The 14,983-nt window shown below is 44.0% G+C and overlaps 1 protein-coding gene and 1 pseudogene across 2 annotated transcripts in view; one reads left to right on the plus strand and one right to left on the minus strand.

Moving 5' to 3' along the window:
• Window positions 1-14,983, plus strand: part of LOC137095548 (protein lin-37 homolog) — a 387,598-nt gene that overhangs the window by 308,897 nt on the left and 63,718 nt on the right. The gene's annotated exons all lie outside the window — the stretch shown is intronic.
• The window catches only part of LOC137095588 (proline and serine-rich protein 3-like), a 59,383-nt pseudogene that overhangs the window by 42,696 nt on the left and 1,704 nt on the right, over window positions 1-14,983 (minus strand).

A 14,983-nucleotide genomic window follows, 5' to 3' on the forward strand; every position in this document is an offset into this window, starting at 1 on the left:
TCATGGCATCTTGTTTTTCAGAAAGCTTCTTAATCTCCTTTAGAATATTCTCCATATTCACCCCTCTATCTAAAGATTCTCTTCTCAGCTGATTTTAAATGCCTCTAATTAATTTTATTAATTTTATCATTGTCTGCTTCTCGGCCTTGTCTTATTTTGCGTCTGCTTCTCGTCCTCGTCTGCTGCCCGTCTACTTCTCCTCCTCGTCCGTCGATCGTCTACTTCTCCTCCTCGTCTGTCGCCCGTCTGCTTCTCTTCCTTGTCTTTATTCTTTAAATTCCTCCTTTATTGCCTTCAGAGAATGATCTGTGTCTTAATTATTAGACCTCTTCCTGCCTCCGTTTGCCTCTTTTGCCCTTCTTTGCTTTGCTATCTTCTTCACTTCTGACCTTGTGCTCTTATGCTCTTCTCTGCCCTTTAAAACCTTTTTGGACCTTTGGACTACCACTCCCAGCCTGCACTGCTCTCTTCTTCCTGTGTTGTTCCACAGCAGCATTCCGTTTCGTCAGTTCCTATCTTACTTTTCTTTGATCATTTATAAAGAAGGCCAGCGTAGACCAAACAACAATGGAGCCAAGGTCGTTTCTCCTCACACTGTAAGCTAATTCAATTTCTTAGAGTGGCCATTAGAGTCTCTATTTTAGATAGCAGTGCGGGGGTGTAGCCTAATGTTTAGAGGAGAGTACAAGGGTCCCGATATTTATAAAGTTCTATTTTCTTTGATACTTTTAAAAATACTTATACCAAATCCTTTAGACTTTAAAGTTCATCCAATTTAAAATCAACTTATAAAAACACTCTTCTTATTATAGATTCTCTCCTTTACTATCTTCTTCTTTTCTCCTTATAAAAGTACTTGATTTAATCCCTCTTTGCCTAGATTCCGAGGGGTAGGTCCCTCCCCCTCATATACCTTGAAGATGAAATTTCTTCTTTCAGGAACACAGTCCCTTTAGCCCCCTAACGTGGGGGTTCATTCTTCTTTAGAATTCTTATCTTAAAAATGGGGTGGAGGCGGTTGGACAAGCTCAGCTGAGCCTGATCCTGTAGAGCAGACCACTCCCCTTTTGGTGCTCTCAGATCCTTCGATTCCCCCTTAATAGGGGGGCCTTGGGGTCTTCAAAGCACCCAGGGGATTTGCGATCACCTTCGCCTTCGATCCGGTCAAAGGTGGGGAGCTATAGCTCGACCTCGCCACTCAAAACAGGTCCTCCCTGAGAGAGCTTTCCCTCAGCGAGGCTTCCCCGTCACCATTCCCACCGGAAACTGGAACTCCCAAAAACCCAAAATGCTGTAAATAGCTCAAAATAAGTTTTATTTATCACAAAGTCATTTCTTCAAAGCAATGAGCTGGAAAACTTTAGAGGGGTGAAGGAAAACATACATTACAGTCTCAATCAGTCCTGGGTCCAAGGGGTTTGAAGCTTCCTCTTTCCTCAAGTTTCCTCTTTCCTCAATGGCTGTGAATACCGGGGCAAACCACAACCCTAGTTCAGATGGCCTATGTTTTGAAGATTCAGGATCTTCCTTTGGTGCCAAAAGAACCAGCTTGAAGGTGCCTGAGTCTCCTCAATAATTGTCCAGGATGATCTGGACATAAAGCATGAGTCCCAGGGGTAAAAAACCTCAGAACTAGTGCTAAGAGGTAACTTAAATCAGGGTCCTTTAGAGTCAGGTCTCGTACTCACGTCCATCTGGTATGAACTCTGATGGCAGAATGAAGAAGAAAAAGGAAGCTCTTCCCTCTTGCAGGAAGAGGTGGAGCCAAAGAGTACTGATTGACAGCTATAAGCAACCAATCCATACAACTATACATAAGCAGGGTAAAAAGGGGCAAGATTAAGCATGATACAACAGTTTAAATCTTACAACTAACAGTTCTATACATAGGTGGCGCCACTCGTGCCGTCACACCCATCCCATCTCCCCTTGGGGACTTGGGGTGATTTACAACATATATGGCAACCATTCGATACCTTATAATACACAGTAAAAATAAAAATACATAATAAATTAAATGCAGATAATTAAAACAATTATAGTAATTATGAGAACAAATTAAATAAACACACATGACAACAGCAATTAAACACCCAATTGGTAGATTAAAATCAATAACCATCATTTTCTGTGGTCACACCTTCCCTCTGGAACTCCCTCCCTAAAGAAATTAGAACAGCCCCTTCTCTCCTTTAAGAAATAACTAAAAACCTACTTTTGCACACTAGCATACGGAGTGGAAGATGAGTAGTTTACCTTTTGATTTTACCTCATCCCTGGACATTCCTATATGCAGATGACATAGCACTCTGCCACCAAAAAAGTGCAGACCTCCAACAACTGCAGACATGGAGTGATAGTCTCAGTGAAAATGGACTTCAACTGAACTTTGTGATAATTTCATATTACCAAATTATCACATAACTGTGTCAGGTTTTATGGAGGTATTATATGTATGATGTGTATGAGTTTTAAATGTAATTCTTGTGTAGCAAATATGGATGCCACTGAGAATGGAAATGCTGTACTGAAATGTTTATGTTGAGGCTGTGATTAAGTGACCTTAAGATAAGCTTTCTTCTGCTGAGAACATTTAGGGAGTTGCCGCTTGGAACAAGAAAGATTAACAGTTGCAAAGTTCGGTTTTGACTTTCAGTTTTCCTGTTTCTTCCTGTGTGTTGCTTGCTGTAGATGGACGTGTTCTTCTGTGCTTAGTAAACTGAGTTTTCTTTTGTAACCAAAGTCTCCAGAGTCCTTGATTTCAGAGCTTTGTCTGATGGATCTAGCATTTCACTTCTGTCAAGTTGCACCTTAGCTTGACAAATTGCACTTTAAGTGTCATAGTTTCATCCCATGGAATCCTTGAGTTTATAATTTAGGGGCTGATATTAAAAACCTTCCATCATATAACTCTAGTGCCTCATCAAGCTACCAATCTCAGGATTCTACAGGATTCAGCCATGGCAATTAAAGTGGAATCATGGTGTTATAATTAGGTAATGTGAAGGGGCCAATGTATACACTATTACGGAAATCTAGAAGTTCCCAGATATACAATTCTACCTGCCCACAACTGCTATCATTACAATTAAGACAACTTTACTCCTACAAAAGGGTTAAGATCATTTCTAAGCCTCGCTGCCTTGATGTTGAGTTTATTTCATTGGCTTCCTTTTGCTGAAACAAGTACCTGAAGATGGTGATGATTCCTTCTTGGAGATGTTGTCTTCAGAGCTACCAGCAAACCACCAGAACTGTGAAGAAGGATCACTAGATGCCCTGCGTTCTTTACGTTTAGTGGGTTTCCCATAACGGAATCGCTCAATGTACCTACCCAGAGAAAGAAAATCCGGAATCATCTACACAGGCATTAATCCACAGAAGTTAAAGTGACAGTCTATGACCACTACTGATCTAGGAGCTACTGGCTGCTGATACATGGCAGATTTTCAGGAATAAGGAGAGAAATAGAGTTGTTGCCAATAGAAACAAATATGTTGTTGGTCCCAAAAGAACATTTATCTACAGCAGAGGTTCGCAAACCTTTTTAGTCCTGAAGCCCTTTTTAAAGCAAAAGTTTCTTGTGGAATCCCAAGAAATGTTTATATATTATAATACATATTATCTATATATATAAATTTGTTAGGGGCATCCAACGAGGAAACAAAACTCAAAAAACCCCCAACGAAACTTAACCAAAATTCCCATGCCCATAACACAACCCACAAGGTACAAACATATCTACTCAAAATGAAAAACAACACAACAACACACTCACAAAACGGCAAAACAACAAAACTCAAAAATACCTCAATGAAACTTAACCAAAATTCCCATGTCCATAACACAACCCACAAGGTACAAACATATCTACTCAAAATGAAAAACAACACAACAACACACTCACAAAACGGCAAAACAACAAAACTCAAAAATCCCCCAACGAAACTTAACCAAAATTCCTATGCCCATAACACAACCCACAAGGTACAAACATATCTACTCAAAATGAAAAACAACACAACAACACACTCACAAAACGGCAAAACAACAAAACTCAAAAATCCCCCAACGAAACTTAACCAAAATTCCCATGCCCATAACACAACCCACAAGGTACAAACATATCTACTCAAAATGAAAAACAACACAACAACACACTCACAAAATGGCAAAAGGATAAAACTCTAAAAAAAACCCAACGAAACTTAACCAAAATTCCCATGCTCATAACACAACCCACAAGGTACAAACATATTACACAACAACACAACAACACACTCAGAAAACGGCAAAACAACTGAGCATGCGCATTGGCGCCCAGCCGCAAGTTCCCTGGCGCGCGCACATGCCCTTCCGGCCAACGTTCCCTCTGCGGAAACCATGCCCACTCCAAGCCCTGCCGCGCCGCTTCCCGCACACACACACACCCCTGCCGCACATACACACACAACCCCACACTCCATCACTCCCCCCGCCGCCGCACACACACACGCAACCCCACACTCCATCACTTCCCCCGCTGCCGCACGCACACACGCAACCCCACCCCCCCGCTGCCGCACACACACGCAACCCCACGCTCCATCACTCCCCCCGCCGCCGCACGCACACACGCAACCCCACGCTCCATCACTCCCCCCGCCGCTGCACACACACACGCAACCCCTCGCTCCATCACTCCCCCACCCCAATCTTACCTCCTTTTACTTCACGTCACCTCCAAACCCCACCCCGCCCCTTCCCGCCCTGTCAAAATCTAGGAAAGACAGGAAGGAAGGAAAGAAGGAAGAAAGAGAAAGGGAGGTAAAGAAAAAGGGGAAGGAAGGAAAGTTAGAGAAAGAAGGAAGAAGAAAAGGAAAGAAAAGGAAAGATGGAAGGAAAGAAAAGACAGACAGCAGAAAAGAAAGAAAAAGGGGGAAGGAAGGAAAGAGATAGAGAAAGAAGAGGAGAAGGAAAGATGGGAGGGAAGGAAGGAAGGAGGGAAAGAAGGAGAGAAAGAGGGAAGATTGCCAAAGGAAGAAAGGTGTAGGGAATGAAGGAAAGAGAGAAGGATGAAACCAAGTAGTGAAAGAAAGAAAGAGGTAGAGAAGGAAGAAAGGAGAGAAAGGGGGAGGAAAAGGGGGAAGGAATAGGTAGGTACCTCTCTTTCATAATAGTCCAGATATCTACCTCAACTTTGATACGTTTTACTATAGGCCACAGCAACGCGTGGCAGGGCACAGCTAGTATTATATATAATGCATATATATCAGGCGTGGGCAAACTTTATGACAAATTGTGTTTTAAACTTGATAGACAGGCCAGGCCAGATGGATGGAGAGTGTCTGTGTGAACTAACTGAAAAAAACATGAACAAATTCATATCTCGTTTGTAGTGCAAAAGAAAAGAAAAGAAAAGGAAGGAAGGAAGGAAGGAAGGAAGGAAGGAAGGAAGGAAGAACAACACACTATTTAAAATGAAGAATAATTTAAACCAATATAAACTTATCAGTATTTCAGTGGAAGACCCAAAGGGCCATCCAGTCCAACACCCTTTTTGCCAAGCAAAGAAAAAAGCAATCAAAACACCTCAGAGCGGTGGGAGGGGGGGGGGATAAGGTTTTGGGAGAAAGGACGGCAAGGAGAAAAGTCTCTTGGCAGCAAGGAAAATGAAGAAAAGGGCTTTTGGAGGCAGGGGAAAATGCTTTCAGCAGCAAGGAAAGTGAAGAAAAAGGGCTTTTGGCAGTAAGGGAGGCAGAAAAAAGGCTTTTGGTGACAAGGGAGGTGGAGGAGTTAGAGAGAACTTGGAAAGGGGGAGGAGGAGAAGGGAAGCGTGAAGCCCAAAGTGCTCCATGGAGCACACTTTAAGAAACACTGATCTACAGCAAGTAACAGCTGTCACTAAAATATGAGCTAATAACAAAGTAGTCTGTTGTAAGCTCACAAAGGACAGCAAAATTTAAACATGGAATTTATTCAGGGGTGGGATTCCAAAGGATGTGAACTAAAGTCCTCCACTTGAGTATAGTCACACTCCTGAAATGGCTAAGAGGCTCACCTGGCAATAACTGATTCACTATCTGAGATAGGCTCCTGGAGCCTCAGTGCGGACAGGGCCTTGGTTCCCACCACCTGCTCTAAGGGACGGGCCTTTACTCCCTCAGGAGTTAGGGAGGAGGAGCTGCACTCAGTCGAGGGCCATAACTCATTGAAGGGGCTCACAGAATCCGAGTTAGATTGTTTTGTTTCTTGATAGCTGATGTCTGGCATGAAACTCAGCTTTAGAGGGCTCAGTGTTTCTACCTTCTCAGGAGAGTTGGGGCAATTCTTGTTCTGCAAACAGGATGGGCTCAGAACCTGGGCACAGAGAGGAGTTTGAAGAATCAGTGATCACGAGCGGCTAATGTTACAGCAAATCTTCAGAAGCATTCAAATCCAAATATGATACTGCCACATATTCCCAAAGTTCAATCCAGTGACACCAATAATTATATTTTTATCTTATCCTTCCTGTTTTAAAAGTTAATAATAATAATAATAATAATAATACAAAAAAGCAGATTTTCATGATATATATCACTAAAACTAAGCAACTATCTGACTAGCCACTATGGCATCTTAAAAACCTAGATGATAATGATGATGATGATGATGATGATGATGGATTACAGCATTTACAAACATAAACAAACATTCAATTCCTTTTACAATCATATACAATGAGACACACAAACACAAACATAGGCAAAGACTTCTCCTTTCATTTCCAGCTTCTGGAGGCGGTGCTCTGAGGAGGTGCTTTTCTCCATTTTTAAGCCAAGCAGCCTGCATTGTCACCTTCTGGTTTGCTAGGAGCCGTCACTTTGCCTTTTTCTTGCATGGCATAAATGCTTCCTTATTTATTTATTTATTTATTTATTTATTTATTTATTTAGGGTACTTCTACCCTGCCCTTCTCAACCCCCGAGGGGGGACTCAGGGCAGTTTACAAAAAGGCACAATTCGATACCTACACAAGATACACATACATACAAAACAGCAGTTAAAACAATTATCAAGTTAAAAACAATCGGTACATAACACAATCAATAAAACTAATCTCATGCTCAGCGTTCATCTTTCAGAGTTCCATAATTCCATTCCGCTTAGTCAGTTCCTGTCCATCGTCAAAGTCCTTTCTTTAGTTGCCAGAATGTCCAAATGCCTGGTCCCAAATCCAAGTTTTCAATTTTTTCCTAAAGGAAAGGAGGGATGTCGCTGATCTAATTTCCCCGGGGAGTGAATTCCACAAGTGAGGGGCCACCACCGAGAAGGCCCTGCTCCCCGTCCCCGCAAATCTCACTTGTGATAGAGGCGGGGTTGAGAGCAGGGCCTCCCCAGAAGATCTTAGACTCCGAGGTGGGACGTAGAGGGAGATCCGTTCGGACAGATACACTGGGCCGGAACCGTATAGGGTTTTCTTCCCTCCATTTCTATGCACAGACAATTCTCACTGCAATCTATATTGTAGTAAACTTCCATGTTTTCTTTCTAGTTGATCATCCAGCATTCCCAAAAAAATAATCTTTGGTTTCATAATAATTTTAACATTACAATTTTTCCCAACATCATACATATTTTAGTCCAGTATTTCTGCGCCTTTTTGCAAGACCAAGTTTTGGTAAAATGTCCCAACATTTTCTCACATTTCCAGCATTTGGTAGATCTGCTTTTATATATCTTAGAAAGTTTCTCTGACATTAAGTACCACGTATACATAATTTTATTTTGTTTTTCCAATCATTACTTAAAGCAACCATCAAATTCTTTGTTCAAATCTTCTCCCATTGTTGCAACTGAATGTATGTACCTATATTCTCCAATTCTGTGGAACTCATTGCCTCCATATATTAGAGCAATGTCGGAGTTGTGACCTTTTGCAAAGGCGCTCAAGACTTGGCTGTTTGGTTGTGCATTTAAGTAACCGGATCAAATTTTGCCATAGTCACTGCTGAATGTTTTATGTTGAATGCTTTATGTTGAATGTTTTTATAATGAATGTTTTTATATTGAATGTTTTATATTGTGTATAAACTGTTTTAAATTGTAAGTCACTCGGAGCACCTTGGTGGAGAGCGACTAATTAAAAAATAAAGTGATGATGATATTTTGAGTTCATTTAACCATACAAACTTTCACTTGTTCTTCCTCCATTCCATATTCAAACAACTTACACATTTTTGCAGTTAATCATTCTCCGAGTACAATAGATTTTCAAACTCAGATTTAAGTGTTACAAATACAAATAAGTTTTATCCATATTACACCGCTCAGTGATTTGTCTATGGGCAAACTATTGTATTGAGAAACCCTTCATCATTAACTCATCTCTTGCCTTTAACCTGTATTGGTCATCATCATCATTTATTCCACATTTGCAATAGTGATGGCATTATGCCTAGCCCTCCACTCATCACTATCCTGTAAAGAACACTAAGTTGAAAAAAAATGACTAGCATAAGCTGAATTTCACTGCTGAGTACACTGAATTTGGGCCACCTAGCTCAAAATCTAATATTCTAATCATAGTATTGTATCATCTATTCCCATATCTAACCAAACTCATACAGCCCACCAGCATTTTCTATTCTTGCAGTTTTAAAATCAATAAAGCTTTTAATGTCCTGGCTTTGGTGCACACAATTATTTAGTCCTATAGAGTTAACCCAGCCCAAGAAATTATTCAGTTCCTGTTAATCCATCTTTTGTTGTTCATTCGTTCAGTCGTCTCCGACTCTTCGTGACCTCATGGACCAGCCCACACCAGAGCTCCCTGTCAGCCGTAACCACCCCCAGTCCAGTCACGTCAAGGATCCCATCCATCCATCTTGCCCTTGGTCAGCCCCTCCTCCTTTTCCCTTATACTTTCCCCAGCATAATTGTCTTCTCTAGGCTTTGCTGTCTCCTCATGATGTGGCCAAAGTACTTCAACTTTGTCTCTAGTATCCTTCCCTCCAATGAGCAGTCGGGCTTTATTTCCTGGAGGATGGACTGGTTGGATCTTCTCGCAGTCCAAGGCACTCTCAGAACTTTCCTCCAACACCACAGTTCAAAAGCATCTATCTTCCTTCTCTGAGCCTTCCCTAAGGTCCAGCTCTCACATCCGTAGGTTACTACAGGGAATACCATGGCTTTGACTAGGCGGATCTTTGTTGCCAGTCTGATGTCTCTACTCTTTACTATTTTATCGAGACTAGACATTGCTCTCCTCCCAAGAAGTAAGCATCTTCTGATTTCCTGGCCACAGTCTGCATCTGCAGTAATCTTTGCGCCTAGAAATACAAAGTCTGTCATGGCCTCCACATTTTCTCCCTCTATTTTCCAGTTGTCAATCATTCTTGTTGCCATAATCTTGGTTTTTTTGATGTTTAGCTGCAACCTGGCTTTTGCGCTTTCCTCTTTCACCTTGATTAGAAGGCTCCTCAGCTCCTCCTCGCTTTTGGCCATCAGAGTGGTGTCATCTGCATATCTGAGGTTGTTAATGTTTCTTCCAGAAATTTTCACCCCAGCTTTGCATTCATCAAGCCCCACACATCGCATGATGTGTTCTGCATACAAGTTAAAGAGGTTGGGTGAGAGTATGCAGTCTTGCCGTACGCCTTTCCCAATCTTGAACCAGTCTGTTGTTCCGTGGTCAGTTCTGACTGTTGTTACTTGGTCCTTGTACAGATTCCTCAGGAGAGTGACAAGGTGGCTTGGGATGCCCATCCCATCAAGAACTTGCCACAATTTATTATGATCCACACAGTCAAAGGCTTTAGAATAGTAAATGAAGCAGAAATAGATGTTTTTCTGAAACTCCCTGCCTTTCTCCATTATCCAGCGGATATTGGCAATCTGGTCTCTTGTTCCTCTGTCTTTTCTCAACCCAGTTTGAACATCTGGCAACTCTCGCTCCATGTATTGCTGGAGTCTTCCTTGCAGGATCTTGAGCATTACCTTACTGGCATGAGAAATAAGGGCCACTGTACGGAAGTTTGAGCAGTCTTTCACATTTCCCTTTTTTGGTATGGGGATATAAGTTGATTTTTTCCAGTCTGATGGCCATTCTTGTGTTTTCCATATTTGCTGGCATATGGCATGCATCACCTTGACAGCATCATCTTTTAAGATTTTAAACAGTTCAGGTGGGATCCTGTCATCTCCTGCTGCCTTGTTGTTAGCAATGCTTCTTAAGGCCCATTCAACCTCACTCCTCAGGATGTCTGGTTCTAATTCATTCACCACACCGTCAAAACTATCCTCGATATTATTATCCTTCCTATACAGATATGCTCGTGTCGTAATGAGTGGCTTAAAAACAAAAGAACACCCTCCCCATAGAGGTAAGATCAGCCCCCTCGCTGATGGTGTTTCGGAAAAGATTGAAGCCATGGATGTTTAAACAAGCATTTGGTTAATCCGTTGCAACGAATTATGATGACTAAAGGACTGGTAATCATGGACGATGAATTTGGATTGCGACTCCAGTTACGAGATGCATTGGATGGTTATTGGTGGCCCAATAATTTTATTGTATATGTGTTTTATGCTTTTAAACTGAATATTGTTGTTTTTTAAGTGTTGTAAACCGCAATGAGTCGCCGATTTAGGCTGAGATATTAGCGGTATACAAGCGCATAAATAAATAAATAAATAAATAAATAAAAGAATCGCTGGGCCAATACCCACCAAATTTGGCAACAAAACTCCTCACCATACAAGGTGTGGCCATCAATAATAAAAAACAAAAAAAAACTTACAAATCCTAAAAAAGGAGAAGATACCACTGGGCATGCATACTGGGATGGGGGGTGGGTGGGTTGCACTCGCGCTCGCACACACAGGAGAGCTCCACGTGGCGGAGCCTGTGCCAGCAATGGCCTGGAGTCAGCCTTGGCTCTCTCCCTCCTCCTTCTCTCCCTTCCCTCTCTCTTCCCCCATTTTCTCCCTTCGTGCCTTTCCTGCCTCCTCTCCTTCATCCCTCTCCCTCATCCTTCCCCTCTTTCCTTCTCTCTTTCCTCTTTCCTTTCCTCCCTCCCTTCTATCATTCCTCCTTCCCTTCTTCCTCTGTCTTCAGCTCTCCCCTTGGGTGCCGCCATCAAGGGGCTCCATTAAGCCCCGCCCCTAATAGAGCAGAGTGTGCTAGGGACGAAGGAAGGAAGGAAGGAAGGAAGGAAGGAAGGAAGGAAGGAAGGAAGGAAAGGGTGAGTCCAGTTCAGTTCCAGGTGAGCTGGACATCCAAGCAGCTCCCAAGGTCAAATTTCCCCCAATTTCCACCAGAATTCACTTTTGGGCATATTGAGGATTCCTCCCAAGTTTGGTCCCGATCCATCTTTCTTTGGGTTCACAGTGCTCTCCGAATGAACAATTTCTCCTCTTCCTCCTCCTCATTCTCTCATCCACACACAGAGATATAGTATCATAGGGCAAACCAGACACTCTCCACATCAACACTGACAAAGAAACAGCAAGAAATATTATTTACCCACAAGCATAAAGAAATTACATATATTAGAAACCAACACTTTCTCATTACTTTATTTTCCAGATCAACGGACTGGGCGACAGCAACGCGGGGCAGGGGACAGCTAGTTATTACTGAAACAATTCTGAAAGGTGACAAGAATCCAGGCTTGGCAAGTGTTCTAGAGGAATTTCCAGGTTTGCTGTAGTTCAGAGCATGGGATTCTCTCCTGCATGCAATTTAGTGGAAATTTCCATGTCATTTGTTTTTTTCAGTAGAAAGTTGCCGGGTAACCATTTTGTTCACTTTTTTTACCCTGTGAAAGCATCCCATTCACTAACCCTACTATACTATGGAGAAATGAACACAGCATGCATTCCTCTATCTGGGAGAAAATGTTAAGACTCCAAAAACATCTGATCAAAGGTTGAAAAATTCCTGTTCTAGAATCTGTGCAAATCTCACAGCCTGGCCCTTCTACTAGTAGTGTATTCAAAGTGAAACAAGTAAATAGGCTTAGTTGGTCTAGGCTGAAATAACCTGAGGCGATATTCTCAAAGGTACAGTTCAACCTACTGGCACGCAGCCATCTAGTAACGGTCTCGAGGCACTGATGGAAATAATCGGGTACAGAGTCCAATCGGCCTTCCATCTTCAGCACCAGCTGAGTGTCATCGGCATACTGATAACACTCAAGCCCAAAACCTCGAACGAGCTGAGCAAGTGGTCTCATATAGATGTTAAACAACAGAGGGGAGAGAATAGCCCCCTGAGGAACCCCACAAGATAGAGGGGACCTCTCAGAGACCAGGCCTCCCCTCTCTACTCACTGTCCACGGTTGTGAAGAAAGAAGGACAGCCGGTTTAAAGTTGTCCCCCTGACTCCAGCAACAGCAAAGTGGTGGGTCAAAAGATTGTGGTCGACTGTGTCAAATGCTGCTGTGAGATCAATAACACAAGCAGCGCTGACCCACCCTGGTCAAGCTGGCATTGAAGGTGATCCATGATGGAGACCAGCACAGTCTCTGTCCCATGCCCTACACGGAAGCCGGACTGGAAGGGATCTAGTCCGGCTGTGTCGTCTAGGAATTGCTGCAACTGCTCCGCTGCTGCCCTCTCAATCAACTTGCCCAGGAACGAGAGATTCGAAACTGGGCGGTAACTGGAGGACAATCTAAATCTGGTTTCTTCAGCAGGGGAGAGACCACCGCCTCTTTTAAACCCTCTGGAAAAACTCCTTGCTCAAGGGAGCTGTTTATAATCTTCAACAGAAGGTCACGTAATCCCTCCAAGCAGGATTTCACCAACTAAGAGGGACACGGATCGAGGGAGCAAGTGGTCAGTCTAGCTGCAGCTATGAGCCTATCAACAGCCTCTGCGTCCAGTGGGATGAACCGGTCGAGGATGGGCCCAGCAAGTGGCCACGGAGTCTCAAGTTCTCTCACTGTATCAATTGTGGCAGGGAGGTCCCGGCGAAGTAGCGAGATCTTGTCTGCAAAATAGCTCTGAAAAACCTCGGCTGAAGGGGCCTGATCACCGCTTTTTGGGACGGTAGGGACCATCGTTAGAGATTGAATTATTTTGAACAATTTTGCCGGGCGTGAGCTAGCAGACTCATAATATACTTGCTTTGCCTCGGTGATACATGCTCATAGGACTCCCTAAATGCCTCATAAGCTGATCTCGATGCTCCGTCAAGGAGTTCTTGCCACACGCCCTCTAGCCATCTCTTTTCCCGCTTCATCAGTCGAAGTTCCTTGGTGAACCAAGGAGACCGATTTCAGTGCGGTTGGAGAGGGCGTCTAGGGGCGATCTTGTCGAGTGCATTGGATAGCCTGATGTTCCATGTTCCATGTTCCATGATGTTCCATGTGTCCACCTGCACATCGATCGAGACGCTGGCAGGCTCCAGATCCCTCAGAGCATTCTGGAACCTACTGGGTTCCATAAGTCTCCTTGGGCGAGCGCAAATTGGCTCGGCGCTCTTGCAGGGTGGGTAAGCATGCTCCAACCAGACTCTCAGGGCACAGTGATCTAACCATGGAACCTATATCGTGGAGGCTTGGGTCACTTGAATTCCTGTGCTGAAAATCAAATCTAGCTTGTGCCCTGGCCGATGTGTGGGCCCAGTACTACAAAGCGAGAGTCCTAGTGTCTCCATGGTAGACACTAGGTCCATAGCCACTATTGAACAAGAGTCTGCATTAGTGTGGACGTTGAAATCCCCCAAGACGATATGTCTGGAGAACCTCAAGGACCACTCCGACACAGTCTCAAGCAGCTGGGATAGGCTGTCTGCTGGTGCGCTAGGTGCACGGTACACCAGCAGAAAGACTATACTCTCAAAGGAATCCCACACCAGGCTAACACTTTCAATGCCAGAGATGCTCAGCACAGGAACTGCCCTAAGAGAAAAAGTTTCTCGGGCAAGCATAGCCACACACACCCCGCCTCCCAGTCCGCATCTGGTGAGCGATTACATAACCTGGAGATGTTATTTCCTGGAGTAGGATCTCATCCCCCTCTTGGATCCAAGTTTCTGTAATACACACTATGTGGTCTCCGCGATCATTAAGAAAATCCCTGATGGTAGCAGTTTTGTTCCTTATCAACCTAGCATTCACTAACACCAGAGGAGGTGGAGGAAACTGGTTGCCTGTCACAGATGTACCTGGGGATAGGCCGCAGGTCAGAGGGGGGCTGAGTCTCCCGCCAACTCAGCCTCTAGTATTCGGCCTGCGCCTACAGTCGTACCTCCCCCTCCCAGAGATCGTAGGAATCCCCATGCACAGACCTACTTCTCTTGGAGGCTCTGCAGCACAGATTAGGTGCCCAGTGTTCGACTGGCCATTTGAAAAGTAGATGGGGCATGGCCAATTAACAAGTGGTCATAAATGGGGCCCTCAGAGTGGTGAAGAGCAGGTGTAAAGGTCAGAGCACCCGGCCAGCATTGCGGGTGGGGGGATAATCTAGAGGATGTCGGGACCAGATTCCCTCGAGAGTGCTGGAATGAGTTCTTAACTCCCGTAGACTGGGAAGACACTCTCTCTTTTATGCCCACAGTTCTTATAGTTGAGTCCCAGGCTCTGGTATCTTGGGGTGTACTCTCTCCTCCATATTTACAGATCTAGTGCCACCTGGGGGGACGTGGGCCAGTTTGTGGGAGGAGGCAGTAGCTGTAGATCTTGTCCAGTTGCCAAATCCCACTCCCCAGAAGATTCTAGTTTTAAATTTCTTTTGATGACAGCCACGACTCTGGGACCTACGATTCAGAGGTCTGCCAGTTCCTATCACTGTACATCTGTCCATGTCTGGGGCTTCCGACCCTCCAGAGGCCATCGTCAATCTGTCCTGGTCCGCAGCCAATCTAGCACTGCATAGCACCAGAAGCTCCCTCCGCCAGCGAAATAGTTTGCTTTGGCCTCTCATCAGAGATCCAGTGCATATCATGGCAGCGTTTCCGTCTCTGGTCAAGATAACCCACACACCTGCGCCAGAACTTCTTGTGATTTGGAG

The sequence above is a fragment of the Anolis sagrei genome, chromosome Y (genome assembly GCF_037176765.1).
Source record: "Anolis sagrei isolate rAnoSag1 chromosome Y, rAnoSag1.mat, whole genome shotgun sequence".
NCBI classification, from domain to species: Eukaryota; Metazoa; Chordata; class Lepidosauria; order Squamata; family Dactyloidae; genus Anolis; species Anolis sagrei.